Source organism: Triticum dicoccoides, chromosome 1B, assembly GCF_002162155.2.
Source record: "Triticum dicoccoides isolate Atlit2015 ecotype Zavitan chromosome 1B, WEW_v2.0, whole genome shotgun sequence".
NCBI classification, from domain to species: domain Eukaryota; kingdom Viridiplantae; phylum Streptophyta; class Magnoliopsida; order Poales; family Poaceae; genus Triticum; species Triticum dicoccoides.
Window position 1 is genome coordinate 93,475,343 of NC_041381.1, and position 17,591 is coordinate 93,492,933.

General features: G+C 48.1%; 1 pseudogene; it reads right to left on the reverse strand.

Annotated features, from left to right (window-relative positions):
• LOC119321318 overlaps window positions 1-5,157 on the reverse strand; it is a 7,696-nt pseudogene extending 2,539 nt beyond the window's left edge.
• Between the last annotated feature and the right edge of the window lie 12,434 nt (window positions 5,158-17,591).

Here is a 17,591-nt window from a genome sequence, read left to right on the forward strand (position 1 = left end):
CCGGCGGTCGCGCCCAAGGAGAGGGATGTCGTCCTCCATGCCGACTAGCTCAGGGTCTCCCCGGCGGCCGCGCCAAAACCTCTTAGGGCATTTCTAACCGAACCCCTATAACTGGTTAGTGGAGTAAAATTTACTCCGGCACCTAGTGGATAACAGAGTATATTTTTACTAACCGACACCTAGCCGATCCCCTATCAGCGGTTAGTGGAGTATATTTTTACTCCGGCCCCAAAAATTTCTCTATTTTTACTCCACCGATTGGCGGCCAAGTAAAACGTTGCGTCTCTCTCTCGCGTCCGCGCCGCCGCTGCATCTTCGCCAGCGCGCCTCCCGCCGGTCCCCCGCCGCTACCTCGTTCCATCCCTTGCCCTCCGCCGCCGTTCTGCCCATCGGCCAGACCGTTCGGCCCCCGTCGCCGTCGCCGGAATCAAGGTGAAACGCCGCCGCCGTCGCCATTGTTGATTCGTCCGTTTTCTTTCTAGTTTCTTCTTCTTCTAGTGGCCGCCGCATCTCACCTTGCTTGCGCACCGCAGCAGGTCACCCGCCGCTCGCTGGTTCGGTGTAAACCACGCCGGCCGGCTTTTGCACCACCACTGCACCCCAAGTGTTCGAAGAATTGCCTAGGTGAGTTTGTTTGTTTGTTTGTTTCTCTTCGAACCGAGCCGTTTGGATTGAACCGAACCGTTTGGATTGTAGATGAAGAGGTTGAGGGAGATGGCGTTGGAGGACTCGTCGTCATCCGAAGAGGAGGAAGAAGACTGGCGATGACTTCGACAGCGTTTTAGGCATGATTTTCAATGATGATGTTCGGCGGCCGAGGAGAGGATCACAATTTGGCCGCATACACATCAACCGTGATAGAGCGGAGGGCCATGCCAAGATCATGAAAGATTACTTTGATCCAAACCCAACCTATCCGGAGAAGTACTTTCGTCGACGCTTTCGGATGCACACAAGTCTTTTTCTGACCATTGCAAAAGCCGTTGAGAGATATGATGACTGGTTCAAGCTCAGGAGAAATGCATCTGGAGAGATCAGTACAAGCTCTCTGATGAAATGCATTGCGGATGTTTGAGTCTTGGCATATGGGTGTTCTGCCGATGCAATTGATGACTATGTACGCATTGGCGAAGACACAATCTTGGAGGCGGTTTGAAGGTTCACCAAAGCAGTGATCGCTGTCTTTGGCCCGGAGTACAGGAGAGCACCAACCGAGGAAGACACCCAGAGGCTTTGAACTGCTACTTGCTACATTTGAACCATTCGGCGTGTTTAAATTTGAATAATTCAATCTGTAAACTTTGAATTCGGTTTGTAAACTCTGAATTCGGTTTGTAAACTATATTCGTAATTTGGTTGAACATTCAAATTTATGTTTAGTTTCTATATGTGTGCTAATATGTAGTTGTAATTTATACTAGAATTGCAAAGTTTAGAAAAACAAAAATTTACTCTGTTATATTTAGGGGGTTATATTTAGGGGATCGGCTAGGTCCGGCCAAAACTTAGTGGAGTATTTAACTATTTATACTCCACTAAGCCTTTTACTCCGTTAACTTTTAGGGGGTCGGTTAGAGTTGGCCTTAGTGAGGTTGCCTTGTAGCTCATGGGCACGCAGGTGGAGGGCGTGCAGGTTGCAACACACACTGCGACGTTGAAGCGTATGGACCACTTTTGGGGAAGTAAATGCATATAAAGTGCTCTTTTGAAAAAATGCACCATAGATGCTGGCCATGCAAGCTTAGAACCTGAGATGAACAAACTTGCATAGTTTTGGGACCCAAAACTGCAGTTTCGAAGTTATAGGACTAAACTGACACACCTCCAATAGTTTTGGGACCAAAAACTGCAGTTTCGAAGTTATAGGACTAAACTGACACACCTCCAATAGTTTTAGGACCCAAAGCTGCAGTTTCCAAGTTATAGGACTAAACTGACACATCACCAATAGTTTTAGGACTTATGATGCATTTTACTCCTTTACTAAATATTTCTGAAGATGACATCAAACAATCTGTGGCAGATAGGCAGGGCACTATTGCCTTCCCATTAGTCATCGTGGAGGTCAGACTGGAGAGCCTTGCCGCGGGCCGCCGGGCTCGTACCTCAGCCAATTTAGAGGTTTGTGGAGAAGAAAGCAGCTGAGGTTTCCGTCAATTAAGACCTGCAGGACATTGATGTAACCCACACAGCAAATTGAAAACTGTGGCAGCAGGCACAAATGCGCAGTCGAGGAGGAGGCTGGTGGAGTTTGTCGCATAACAAAAGGCATGATGGAGATGATTGGAGAGGGACGGCAGGGCAAGTGCATGGGGCTGAACAGGATAGCGGCATGGACCACGGGACAGTTTAAATCAGTACAACAAGATTAGAATTAAAAAAAGGTAACTGATCATTAAATTCCCTGACCGCGGCAACTGTTGCAAATATAAAATCAGTACAACAAGATTAGGATAGCCCTGTTTGCCTTGATGCAGCAACTGAGTCACTAAAATTCCCTTTATCGAAATAAGTAAACATGAGGCAGTTGAAAAACGAAGTGGTCATGCACTTTGAAGAAACACGCACTCAACAAAGAACAGAACAGAAGAATGTGTACTCCAATCCAAGGAATGGATAGAAGTTTTCCTTTTGAAACAACACTAGAGCATATATAATCTAGAGTCTAGACAATATGTTTCAAATGAAAAAGATAGCAGCAATTCACGCTTCAAACTTCATTCATAACATTTGCAACATAAACAGCCATCGAGTGAACATAAAGTGCCTTGTACTGTACCTTTGCTTGCCGAGACACTATGCATAACTTCCAGGAGTTATCTGCTAGGTTAGCAGAGTTCCATATTTCATGACTACGAAGTATCTTGGCATCACGCTCTAGTAGCTAGCTGCTCAACACAACAGGGGAATCTTCTTTCACTATCTTGCAGTCAACTAATTCCTGAAGCAGCCTTTCTGCTTCTTCAATCCTGCCTGATTTCGCGACTCTTCTGACTATAGATAGATAAAATGAGTTGCTGGTGTTTTTAATTTCTGATACCATTACTCGCAGTATATCAGCAGCAGCTTCCGCTTTGCTATCTCTGCACAATGCCTGGATCACCATGACAAAAGTAGTTACTTTAACCTGAAAACCAAGAGCAAGTGTACGATTCAAGAGCTCTAGGGCCTCTTCAGCCATGTTTTTCCTACAGAAGCACATAACAAGTGAACCATAAGTAATGTCATCGGGACTGATCCCATCACTAGCCATCTCATCAAACAGAGTCATAGCTTTGTCCACCTCACCCTTGTTTGCTAAAGCATCTATCAGGGTGTTGTACGTAATACGAACCAACTGCCATCCATTTTCTCTGATGCAACGGGCTATCAAAAGAGCTTCTTCCACCATACCCTCTTTACATATGGCATTTAGGAGTGTGTTGTACGTAACTATATCAGGAAAACATTTATCGCTAACCATCTTCTCCAACACACCAATAGCCTGATCGAGATGTCCATACTTACAGAAGTAGTTGATAAAAATATTGTAGGCAGTAACATCAGGCTCACAATTTGCATGGTTCATATGTGCAAGTAAACTTCAGCCCAGCTTTTTGTATTGCAGAGAGAATGGAGTAAGATGCAATAAGTTGTACTATTTGGCTCAAGGCCTTCAGCAATAAGACGAGTTAAGATGGTCTTTGCGTCCTTCAGCCTGCCTGCTTTACAAGATGCACTGATAAGAGCATTGTAGGTGACAACATCTGGTTGGCATCCCTCCAGAGCAAGTTCATTCAAGACTTCCATGGCACGCTTAGGACCACAGTTTTTGCATACAAGATCAACAAGCAAGGTGCTCGTCATAACATATGGTGGCCAACCTATTCTTAATTGCTCTTTCCAAAAGGTGATTCCCTGCCATACATACGCTGGTTGCACATACACCTAATCAAAGTGTTAAAAGTGATGCCGTTCGGAGAGATACCACCATACCTCATGTCCTCCAATACGTTCATCGCCAAAACCAGCTGCCCTGTGCAGCAAAGTTGCGCAATCAGCATGTTGCAGGTGATGGTATCTGGAATCCCACCTGAGAGCACCATAACCTCAAGGACTTCCCTGGCTTTATTTGCCTTGTCAGTTTTAACAAGGCCACGGATTAATCTAATACAACTCTTAGCACCCGGAATTTGGCCATGTAGCACCATCTCATCAATCAGCAAGCTTGAATGAGCTTCCCATTGTTGCAGTACCGGCGAAGGTTGCCAGCATAAAACACCCCTTTATCTTTCGGCAAATCAACCCCCTCGTTTGAGTTCTGACCCAAGTGTTTCCACGGCTTAGCTTGCAGGGACAAAATGGCCCTCTCGATGTCCCCGGCTGCTCTGCCATTTCCAGAGGCTGCACGATCCACCGAACCATCCCGCATTCTTCGTTCTGGCCGCATTACTACCACATTACCCGCATTCTTCCGCTTGGCGAAATCGTCCCCTGACCCAGGCCGCTGGTAAGGCCTCATCACCACTAAATCGTCAACATTTCTCTGTTCAGTTCTAGGGGGACAATCTAAATGCACCGCATGTGCTCTGAAACGGGAAGGGCGCATCATCGAGACGGTGACAACGATAATTGGGGCTGATCCACTTGGCCACAAACCACACCGGTGGCAGCCTGCGCCCCCCGAATGCACCATTCTACTGAACCGCCATGGCAATACGATTTGCCCCTGCGCGCGCCACGGTCCCTGCACAGATTGGGAAGGGGAGATTTTGAATCAGCGAAAAGGGAAGAGGTATTCGTGACAGCGAACTAGCGAAATGACCGGGCAGACGGGGTTTAGGGTTCTTGCTCAGAGGTCTCCGCCACTAGAGACCATTTCACAAGAACAAGCTGCGTACAGCAAAGGTCCGCAGTACAGAGTCGAGATTGTATTGTACCGGTGGTAAGGGTCACACTGCAGCTGGAGCTGGAGTACGAAGCCTGAACTGGTGCCGGGAATGGAGAACGGACGGCGTGAGGAACTCCGCCTCGACGAGTCGAGGTCCCGAGAGGAAGAGCTGAGCGGCGGCGGAGGCTCGGCCGGATTCGTCTCTCGCCTTCGTGTGGCGAGCAAAGCGGTGAGGTATGGGGAGCTGCGAGACTGTGCGAGCGGCAGCAGGAGAGAAGTGGTGCACGCCGCCGATGGTGGGACGGGAGGAAGGAAGGAGGCGTCCCCCTATTTGACGGGCCAAGGCCGACAGCTCCGTTATGGGCTGCCCACAGCGCGGCCCAAAAACCTTGCATCTTATTTTCTCTCAAAACAATCGTTAAAAACATTCAGAAAATATTACTGTTCAAACAACTTTCGAAATTAAAAATTACGAAAAATTAAAAAAAATGCAAAATTTTCATCCACCTTGTGAAAAATAATTAATATGCATCATGCCTTTAAAATACGCTCATCATGTGTTTTGAAATATTTATTGTGTTTTAAAAAGTTCATCGCGTATTTAAAAAATACCCACTATGTATTTAAAAAATATATATTAAATATTATAAATTTAAAAGGGGGAATAAACAAAAATAAAATAAAAACTTGAAGAAGATATAAGAAAATCGAAAAGAAAAAACTTGGAGAAAACCTAAGCCGAAAAGAAATAATGAAACAAAATACAATAGCTGCAAAATGGTTGACCCATACGCGTGCGGACAAAATGACCTTGTTAGAACACTTGATCACAAAAAAAACTCTCCATGAAATTATTGTACGATCTAACCCTTTTTGGAAACGCTAGAGCCTGTGGTGTTGCTGGTTAACACTGAAACGCCAAACCAGTCAGTGTTGCTGCCCGGGCCCATGGTCAGAACGCGCTGGCGTTGCGCGCTGACCACTCACTCTCTTCTCCCCCATTGGCCATCCCGAGCTCTTGCCCTTCTTTCCCTTTGTCTCTCTGATACGTCTCCGTCGTATCTATAATTTTTGATTGTTCCATGCCAATATTATATAACTTTTATATACTTTAGGCAATATTTTACATTATTTTTGGGACTAACATATTGATCCAGTGCCCAATGCCAGTTCCTGTTTGTTGCATGTTTTTTGTTTCGCGGAATATCCATATCGAATGAAGTCCAAACGCGATAAAAATTTACGAAGAAATATTTTGGAATATATGTGATTTTTGGGAGGTGGAATCGACGCAAACGGAGGCCCACAGCCTCCACTACCCACCAGAGCGCGTCTGCCCCCCTGGCGCGGTGGTGCCTAGTGGGCACCCCGTAAGTCAGTTGGGGATCTTCTTCAGGCGCAAGGAAGCTTATATTCGGAAAAAAATCGTGTTAAAATTCCAGCGCAGTCGGAGTTACGGATCTCCGGATATTTAAGAAACGGTGAAGGGCTGAAAACGGGAACATGAAACAGAAGAGAACAGAGAGATAGATCCAATCTTGGAGAGGCTCTTGCCCCTTCGCCGCCATGGAGGCCATGGACCAGAGGGGGGACCCTCCTCCCATCTAGGAGGGAGGCCAAGGAAGAATAAGAAGGAGGGGGCTCTCTCTCCCCCGCTCTCTCGGTGGCGCCGGAGTGCCATCGGGGCAAGGATCGTGACGGCGATCTACACCAGCAATCTTGCTACCGTCAACACCAACTTTCTCCTCCTCTATGCATCGGTGTAACCTCTCTATTCCCGCTGTAATTATCTTTCTTAAACATGGTGCTCAACACTATATATTATTATCCAATGATAGGTGGTTATCCTATGATGTTTGAGTAGATCTGTTTTGTTCTATGGGTTGATTAATGATCATGATTGGTTTGAGTTGTATATTTTACTTTGGTGTTGTCCTATGATGCCCTCCATATCGCGCAAACGTGAGGGATCCCCTTTGTAGGGTGTTGCAATACGTTTATGATTCGCTTATGGTGGGTGGCTATAGTGACAGAAACTTACGCCCGAGTAAGGGGGTTGTTGTGTCTGGGATAAAGAGGACTTGATACTTAATGCTATGGTTGGGTTTTACCTTAATGATCTTTGGTAGTTGCGGATGCTTGCTAGAGTTCCAATCATAAGTGCATATGATCCAAGTATGAAAAGTATTGATGGCTAGTGTCCACGTTAGTATTTCCCCAAAGAGGAAGGGATGATGCAGCACAGCTACGGTAGGTATTTCCCTCAGTTATGAAACCAAGATTATCGAACCAGTAGGAGAACCAAGCAACACTATGTAAACGGTTGTAAGGGCATTTTTATCCCTAAGTGGTTTTGGTGATTGATGACAATGCTTTTGCGGACTAATCATGTGCATTGAACATTTCAGATATCTCATGTTTAGGCACAAGACGATTCGTTGCCCCTCGGAGTCTAGTGAAGACGGAGTTTTCCCTACGTTTCTTTTTGGTGGATTTGAGTCGTAGGAAAGCCGTACTATTAAGAGGGGGTCTGCCTTGGAAAGGTTTGGGTGGAATCATCACGTACACGTCCGTTCCTTTTGCACCTCCTTTCCTTTGGCTCTTTGGAGCATCCTCCGGTTTTCCGTGTCTCTGCAAAATGAAGGACTCCTAGTGTTGTTGTGTTGGGGCATGCGGTAGTACTGCTCACAGACGCGGTAGTACCGCAGGCCCTTGCGGTAGTACCGCTCCAAGGGCGCGGTAGTACCGTGGCCTCAGGCCGGGCACAGCAGCATGAGCGGAAGTAGGGGCAGACATAATTTTTTACATCCGCACCCTAAGCGATAGTATCGCTCCAGGTTTGCGGTAGTACCGCGTCGGATTTTTCCATAGATAGAAACTCAGCGAAAGTAGCCACAGATGTAATTTTTTATGTCCGTGCCTTCCCAGCCTAGACAACCCTGCCTCGTGGTAGTACCGCAAGGGGGAGCAGTAGTACCGCTCCGGCGGTTCTACCGCTCTTGGCTTCAACGCCTCAGGGCTAGTCTAGCCCCTGCCGCGCATACGGTAGTACCGCGGTGCCACGTGGTAGTACCGCGGGCCCTTGCAGCAGTACCGCATGTCTGGTGCGGTAGTACCACAAGTCGCGGGATGAGTAAGTGGATAACGGTTGGATTTGTCCTATCACTATAAAAGAGAGGTCTTCTTCTCCGAGTTGACCACCTCTTCCATCCCCAAGCTCCATTGTTGCTCCAAGCTCCATTTTCGCCCGATCTCTCTCCCTAGTCAATCAAACTTATTGATTTTCTAGGGATTGGTTGAGAAGGCCCCGATCTACACTTCCACCAAGAGAAATTTGATTCCCCCCACTAATCCCTTGCAGATCTTGTTACTCTTGGGTGTTTGAACACCCTAGATGGTTGAGGTCACCGCGGAGCCATAGTCCATTGTGGTGAAGCTTCGTGGTGGTGTTGGGAGCCTCTAACTAAGTTGTGGAGACTGCCCCAACCTTGTTTGTAAAGATTTGGTCGCCGCCTCCAAGGGCACCAATAGTGGAATCACGGCATCTGGCGTTGTGTGAGGGCGTGAGGAAAATACAGTGGCCCTAGTGGCTTCTTAGGGAGCATTGTGCCTCCACACTGCTCCAACAGAGACATACTTCCTCTCAAAGGGAAGGAACTTCGGTAACACATCCTCGTCTCCACCGGATCCACTCTTGGTTATCTCTTACCTTTACTTGTGCAAGCTTATATTGAGTTGTCTCCCTAGCTTGCTTGTGTGCTTGTTGTTGCATCATCATATAGGTTGCTCACCTAGTTGCATATCTAGACAACCTACTTTGATGCAAAGTTTAAATTGGTAAAGGAAAGCTAAAAATTGTTAGTTGCCTATTCACCCCCCCTCTAGTCAACTATATCGATCCTTTCAATTGGTATCAGAGCCAGGTTTCTTTATTAAGGACTTTGCCATCCGAAGAGTATGGTTGACACCATAGACGATGAAGAGGAGCACCCCGGTGTGACTCTGTCCTCGTATATGGCCGATGGGGGAACCTCGGTCTCACGTTAGTTCAATGTGGCCTTGGACACATTGAAAACCTCCATGATGGCCGAGGTCAAAGGCATGCTTAAGAACTTTCTTGATGGTCTATCCACCGCACCGTTGGAAGTGGTCGATCCCACTAACAAGGTGACGGGTGCTAACTCCGACAAGGGGGAAGCTACTAATGACAAAGTTCCTTTATCTAGTGGTAGAAGTGGAAGTGGCATCTTTGCCCATGTTGAACCTCCGCTTACTTATGGAGGACCAGTTCCTTCTACTCATTTGAATCATGACAGTTCTCCCCCTAAGATTGTGAAAAATGAGGATTTTGATGCTTGGGTATATCGCTTTAAACGTCATTTAAATCATGTTAATACTGATCTTTGGAGAATCATTAAGCAAGGTTTCTATCCGCATGACCCAAGCAACTTCACCCCTAGAGAAGCCGTGGACTATCAATTCAATGAGAATGCTCTCTTCATCATCCAAGACACAATTCCATCCGAAGATATTGCACATCTCCGACCTTTCACCGTGGCCAAGGAAGCATGGCACCATGTTGTCTCCCTTTACAAGGGAAGCGCAAGCATTCAACGCTCCAACTAAGAAGTGGTGCAAGATGAAGCTGATGAATTTGCAATGAATGAAGATGAAGAACCTCGCGAGCTTTATCGGAGGCTAACCACTCTCACAGTCTCACTCTGAGATCATGGGAGCAAGGATACAGATGGCAATTGGATCAAGGGCAAGTTCCTCAAGTCCATGATGCCTTACCACAAGGCCATGTCCTCCGTCATCCGTCAGAGGCCGGACTTCCACACCTTGTGATGCGGAGCATCCCTCGACCATCACCATGGACGTCGCACCACCACCGCAAGCACGGCGAGAACCTATGACAAGAGCTCGTGCACGCGCCATCGAGAACGAGGTGAACTCTTTCCTCTTCGAGCTCCACTCAAATTCATTCGAGAGTTGGGTCCTACCTCAAACGGAAGTGTTATGCATGATTAGGTATCAAGGTGTCGATCATGAAGAGGATAGCGCGAAGACCCAAGCAGCCGCAGAGAAGACGGAGGAATGAGAGCGAGGGAAGCGCGAAGCTACAAAGAAGAAGGGGGAAGAAGGAGAAGCCCTGAGCACCCCGGGTGCCCGGCCAGGAAGGCCCTGGGTGCCCGGCCCCTTGCTGGCGCTGGCAGTGGCCGCCCGGGTGCCCGGCCAAATGGCCCCGGGTGCTCGGCCCAGCTGCTGGGAACAGCCCAGCCCGCCCGGGTGCCCGGGCCACCAACCCTGGGTGCCCGGCCCCTCCTTCGCCGCCCGCCTGGGCCTCTCCAGCCGGCCCCGGGTGCCCGGCCCCTCCTTCACCGCCCGCCTGGGCCTCTCCAGTCGGCCCCGGGTGCCCGGCCCCTCCCGCGCCAGCCTCCAGCGCCACCCGGGTGCCCGGGCTTTGGACCCCCGGGTGCCCGGCCTCTACAGCAACGAGGGCGCAGCCCCCTGACCGGACCGGGTGCCCGGTCCCTCGTATCCCGGGTGCCCGGACCCCTCCGAGAGTCTCCGTTTTCAGGGTCATTTTGGACCTTTGTATCCTTCTCCCCCTCTATTTCGTCCCTAGACTATATATACCCCTTCCCTAGCTCATTTGGAGGATAGCTAAGAATAGACACAAATCATAGAGCTTAGCTCATGTACCTCCCATTGTGGGATTCCTCTTGAGAGAGAAGACTCCATTGGAGTACAATACCTCCATTGGAGAAGATCCCTAGGGATTCAAGCCCCCCTTGAGGGAAGGATCTACCTAGATCATCAAGCCCTCATCTCCTTCATAGGATTTGGGATGAACTCTACCATGTATCTTGTTTCCCTTTGATTGTTCATGTACCTTGTGGATCTTGTGTGTTTGTTGGTCTAGTGGATGTGTGATTGGACTTGTTCTTGAGTGTTCCTCTTGTTTTCTCTCTTGTGTTCATCTTGTTCTTGGGGATTCCCCCTCCAATTCGTGAAAGATCTTCACTTAGGGTTCCACCCTACAACATCTTGGTATCATGAGCCATGGTTTCTCACGAAATTGGAGCCCCCTCTTTGTTTTCTAGCTTAATTTTGTGTGTTCTTCCCCAATTTCGAAAATTCCCCACCAAAAATAGCCCCAATTTTTTTTGTGATTTGTTGGTTTGATGAGATTTTGTTGGATTTGATACATGGATTTGCTTGGTTTCAAGTGGATCTAGCCTTCCCCCCATCCATCTCCACTTTTCTCTCCACGAAATCCACCAATTTTCCCCATTTTCCCACAAATTTCTGCCCACATCCGTCACCCCCGGGCACCCGGACCCCCCGTGCATCTCCGCTGACCACCCCGGGTGCCCGCACCCCGAGCCCCCGGGCACCCGCACCCCGTGTTGTTTGCCCCGGACCACCCCGGGTGCCCGCATCTGTTGCCCCCGGGCACCCGGACCCTCGGGCCTCTTCTTCAGCCCAACCTCGCTGACCACCCCGGGTGCCCGCACCTTCCACCCCCGGGCACCCGCACCTCCCCGAATCAGCTCACCGACCAACACAGTTTCGGCCATAACTTTTGCTCCCGGAGTCCTTTTTGACGTTCTTTAGCTCGTTGAGTAGCTATTGACATACCCCATCCATATAGATAGGTTTCAACACCATTTGACTCCATCAAAAATTTGGCATTTTGGCATCTTTGCATAGACCATCCACCATACCATCCGCAAAACCACCATAACTTTCCGCAACCTAACCCATTTTCGCTCCATATAGCATTTGTGGTTGCTTGAGTGGTGACTTGAGTCTCCTAAGGTGTTTCGGATACTTAGGGACGGTTGCTTCGTCATCAACCACCACCACCACATCCGCATTGCTAAGTCCGGAACCACCAACACATTCCGCTACCACCATTTGACATTTTCCTTGAGATTTTGAGTTCGCGGTTTTTTACTGTTTCCTAAGGTGTTTCGGCTACTTAGGGACGGGTCTACATCATCTTGGTATCTACATCAAGAACACTGCCACTCATCATTGCCACGAGGTCGTCATCGACATCGACCACTTCACCATTTTGACAACCTAACCGTAAACAAGAACGGTAACCTCCGTGTCACCTTGGTATCGTGGTATCCCTTCATTGTACATTCTTGCCATTACATTGTTAACCCTTTAGCCTATTTTGCGTCACTTTCCTATCGAGACTAACCATTTGAGTATTTCCGGCAACGTTACTTGTGCACATTAGTGATCCATACCTTACATTGCATACATACCATATCATATTGGTATCATCGTGGTATCATAATATCATCCCTTGTGTCACAAGATCGTTCCCGTATATACAATTGCTATCTTGGTTTGTGCATTTTGCATAAGTGGCCATATCAAAAAAAAGCTTTTAAGCAAAAAGAGAGCAAAGAGCTCATGAGCAAGAGCCATAGCATCCTACCACATTGCACATAAGATTGTCATATCCAATCATCTTGGATCGTCTTGAGAGGAACATCGGGAACATCATACACATAGCATACTTGGGATCGAACGCTCATACATTTTGCATCTTATAGGTTCTTCACAAGTGTCATATCCGCCTATTGAGCAATCGTGCTAGCGTCTCTCTTGAGTTGTGCAACACGAGCGTTTTCCGTGGATTCCACATTTTGTGCTCATTCCTTGGTTGCACGACCCCATTTATCTATCCATGTGTGTGTTTCCGTGTGCCACATATTGCTATTGGTCTACTTGTTTCACTTGCAAATTTGTGAATCTTTTCCAACATTATTGACTCTTGCTAACAATTTGCATCAAATTTTTGTGCCACTATCCTCACCGAGCTCCACCATAAGCTTTACTTGATAGGTGTGAGTGAACAAGTCTGGTACCAATTCCACTATTCTTTCATGTCACATTCCTAGTTCTGGTATGCACTAGGCTAGCCCTTCATGTGAGCATCATGTTTAAATTCAAATGAAACTTGAATTGAGGAATTTTCAAAAGCCTCAGAAAACCTCAAAAAAATAACCAACATTTAAATCTCATCAAATGAGTCCAAGAAAATGTTCCTGTTATTCTGTGAAAATATTGGCATGATGTAAAATTCAAACCAATATTTTTAGAGTCACAGAAATAATTTATTTTGGGTCTTTGATTTAAATCAATAACATATTTGGGTTGAAATTATTTCTGCTATATAAGAAATAATGTTCAATATTTTTGTAAGTTGCATGTGACCTTGGGCTAGTCCTGAGCTTACATAACAATTTACAGAAAGTTTATAAAAATGATTTGGTTTGTAAACTAAATCAAAACAAAGCAAATAAATAGAAAACAGAAATAAAAGGGAGAGAGAGCAAACTCACCAGGACTTACCTGCACCCACCTGCGGCCCGCTACTGTAGCTTGCTGGCGGCCCAACCCACCAGCGCCCCCTTGTCATCTTCCTCCTCTGTCAGGAGGACAACCAGGTGCGTGGCGAGCGCCGACGCTGCTCTGGACACCTCCTGCTTCCCCGGCCCCTTCTAGCGACGCCACGGAGACGCCTCGAAGCCCCTGTTCTCTCTCTCTCACTCGCCGTTCTCCCTCTCCTCCTCTGGCTCTCTCGCACGCAACCACCGAGCGCTGTCGTCGCCGCCGCCGAGCACAACCGCGTCCATCGCCTCTCCCTCGCCTCTCCGTGCTGTCCAGAGGCTCCACATAGACGCCATGGAGCCCCAAGAAGAAGCTCGCGCCTGCGGGACGCCCGAAGCAATGCCACCATCGTCGTCTTTGGCCTCGGCCGCCGTGGATCGCCGTCGTCGTATTCGCGGCAACCAAAGCTTCCCTGAGCCCATTGAGCTTCTCTGCGAGTCCGCCTTGAGCCCCTCTTCCTTTCCCCTCACATCTCTCTCTCTCTCGCGCGTGCCCCGTAGCCGTTGCCCCGCGAGCACCCGAAGCCGCCGTCCGCCATGGCCGGCGAGCTCCGTGCCCTCGAGCACCTCCGCCTCGCGTGGTAGCTCTGACGTGCTCCTGCTGCCCTTTAGGTGCTACCTAGCACCAACGTTCACTCACCTACGAGCTGCAGCACCGCACCCGCGCTTAGCCGAGCTCCGGCCGCCGCCGAGAGCTTGCTCCGGCGAGCTTTGTCCACCCTGCGCCCTCCCGCGTGCCTCCGCTGGATGCGTGCGAGCAAGGGAAACCCTCTGGTGCCCTTGGCTTGACCCAACACCGCCCGTAGCGCCACTCCGGCAACCCTCCGCCGCGGTTACAGGTCGCCGGCGTTAAACTCCGGCGACGCTGACGTGGAGCCATCATTAGGCACCAATCCCCACTAACCCCCCCTAACAGACACTGACGAGCGGGCCACGCACTGTGTCAAATCCCAGTCAACACGGCATTAACCCCTAACTAACTATGAGCTTATGACATGTGGGACCGGGTCGTCAGGTTTGACCTGGACCAGCCCTGTTGACCCTGCTGACGTCACAGTGACGTAGTGGACGCAGTAATGCCTTTTCTGGATTTATATTTATTCAGAAAATTCCAGAAAATAGTGCTAACTTCTAAAAATCGTAGAAATTCAACCGTAACTCCAAATGAAATAAATTATATATGAAAAATGATCAGAAAAATCCAATCTATCCATCTGTACTGGTTTCATGCATGTTTAAACAACTTAAACTTGCTGTTTAGTGCAAAACATGATAAGCACTATTTAAATTCATAAGATGAGTTTGGGGTTGAACCATTGGTTCAAAATGACTCAAACCCATCTGGTTTTAGTTGCATTAGCCCAATACACACATTTTGCCATGTCATGATCATGCATCATATTGTGCATTGCATTGATTGTGCTTCCTTCTCTGTTGCCGGTAATTGTCCCCTAGCGATAGACGTGGTTTCGACGATGAGTTCGATGACACCGATGAAGAGCTATATCATCTTCAGAAGTGCCAGGCAAGCAAAAACCCCTTGTTCATTCCGACACAATCCCACTCTCTCGCTCCTGCTCTCTTTTACTGCATTAGGACAACAACGTTTCAACTATTATGTGCTGTGGTAGCTGAACCCCTTTATCCTCTGCATGACCTGTCATTGCCACAGTAAATAGATGAACCCCACTAGCATGAGTAGGAGTTGTTTGAGCCTTGTTGTGCCTACTCATTCATGCTTGTTTGTCATGCCTGCTACTGCTTAGAGTTGAGTCAGGTCTGATTCATCTGGGATGAATCAGAGGTGTGTGAACATGTCCTACTGTGTGTGAGCTAAGTGTGTGAACACGATTTGGTAAAGGTAGCGGTGAGAGGCCATGTAGGAGTACATGGTGGGTTGTCTCATTGCAGTCGTCCTCAGGAACTGAGTTCTGTGTTTGTGATCCATGAACATTTACTACCACGCATTGGAATGCTTAAGTGCCCCTCTCGACTTATTAATCATCTCGATCTCTGTCCAGGAGTTGCAACTAGTTTCTGGTGTTTGTAGGTAGTGTTAGTAGTCTACCAAGTGGCACCCGGTACAGGTGGGCTTGGGACAGACTAGGCACAGTGGCACGGTGTACCAAGTGGCACCCGGATGGTGGGCTTGGGAACCCTGCTTACATCGTTTGGGGCCGTGAGCGACACCCCGTCCGGATCTCCTTGCGGATGAAACCCGAATAGGCGATAAACCTGGACGAGAGACTTGTGTGGTTAGTCAGGTCGTGGCCGACACCCTCGCTGGGCTTCCGCTTGAAGGTTGCCGAGTACATGTCGTGTAAACGGCGGTAAGTGGTGAGAGCGTGTGTGAAGAAGTACACCCCTGCAGGGTTAACATTATTTATTCGAATAGCTGTGTCCGCGGTAAAGGACTTCTGGGTTGCCTATACAGTTCATAGACAAGTGAAATTGGATACTCTAAAATGCGCAAGATAAGCGTGAGTGCTATGGATGGCGTTCTCGTAGGGAGACGGGAGCGGATCCATAGTGGTGTATTGACATGGTGAATATGTGGACTCGTGTGCGCCACCTCAAAGAATTATTTGCAGTCGTAGTCCAGGATAGCCACTGAGTCAAAGCTGGCTTGCTGCAGTTAAACCCCACCACCCCCTTTGTTGATAATGATGCATATGTAGTTAGTTCTGATGTAAGTCTTGCTGGGTACATTTGTACTCACGTTTGCCTATTTTATGTTTTTGCAGAGAGACTTCGGTCTCGCTAGTAGTTCCGCGTGGACTTCGACGTTTAGCTTGTTACCTCAGCTACGATCTTGTGCCCTCGGCAGGATCTGGTAGATAGTCAGGCTTCTCAGCCTTTTCTTTTGTAGATGTCTATACTCAGACATGTTAAGCTTCTGCTTGTGCTTTGACTTGTATGCTCTGAATGTTGGGTCGTGAGACCCATGTTTGTAATATCCCGCTCCTCGGTGCCTATTGAATAAAATACTTGAGTCGTAGAGTCATGTTGTGATGCCATGTTGTATTTGCGCATATCGAGCATATTGTGTGTATGTTATTGAAATGCTTGGTATGTGTGGGATCTGACTATCTAATTGTTTATCCTTAGTAGCCTCTCTTACCGGGAAATGCCTCCTAGTGCTTCCACTGAGCCATGGTAGCTTGCTACTGCTCTGGGACACTTAGGCTGGCCGGCATGTGTCCTTCTTCGTTCCTGTGTCTGTCCCTTCGGGGAAATGTCACGCGATGAATACCGGAGTCCTGTTAGCCCGCTACAGCCCGGTTCACCAGAGTCCTGCTAGCCCAGTGCTATAGTCTGGATTCACTCGCTGATGACCGACACGTTCGATGCTGGGTCATGGATGCCTGTCCCTGTAAGTTTGTGCCACTTTGGGTTTACGACTAGCCATGTCAGCCCGGGCTCCTTATCATATGGATGCTAGCGACACTATCATATACGTGTGCCAAAAGGCGCAAATGGTCCCGGGCAAAGGTAAGGCGACACCCGTGGGGATACCGTGCGTGAGGCCGCAAAGTGATATGAGGTGTTACATGCTAGATCGATGTGGCATTGAGTCGGGGTCCTGACAGCTTTGGTATCAGAGCTTGACTACCTGTAGGATTACCAAGCCAAACTGGTCGAAGTTGAGTCTAGAAATGCTTTAGTTATATGTAGGGGAATTGATTGTGGGATGGAACGTAAGGCTCTTTTTATTACTTATGCCTTATGCCCCTCTGATCCGAGTCATCCTATCTTTCCTACGGGGTTAAGGAACTAGGCTTTCTCTTCTTTCTATCAGGATCACGTGTTACTAATCTGTAGACTTATAAGATTGTTGGATTTAAGCCTCAGTTCAGTTCCTACTATCTCTGTGTATTCATTGTTGATCCCAGAACCTTGATATTATGATGATCAAGTGGTTATGCCACCATTCTGTAGCATGTCTCAAATCTTTTTGAGAATTTACAGCTGTTATGCTGTCCGAGTCATCCCAGGTCTCTAAACAGTCCGATGCATTTGTAAATCCCTTCTTCCCGTTCCCGATGATCCTTTGGGCCAGATTAACCACACTAATCAGTGGGTTGAGACCCTTCATTGCCTCGACATTTGTGTTGGAACTATTATTATGACCCTAGATGTCTTAGGGGATCATCTAGTAATCTAGCCATTTTTGTGTTCCCAGCGTGATGATTCTGGCCATCATTCTCGAAGCATCCTGTGATGCCATTTAGTTAGTAGGTATTCTACTCCTGGGTTTTGAACCCGAGATTCACCCTACTTACCTCGTGTTGATAGTGTTG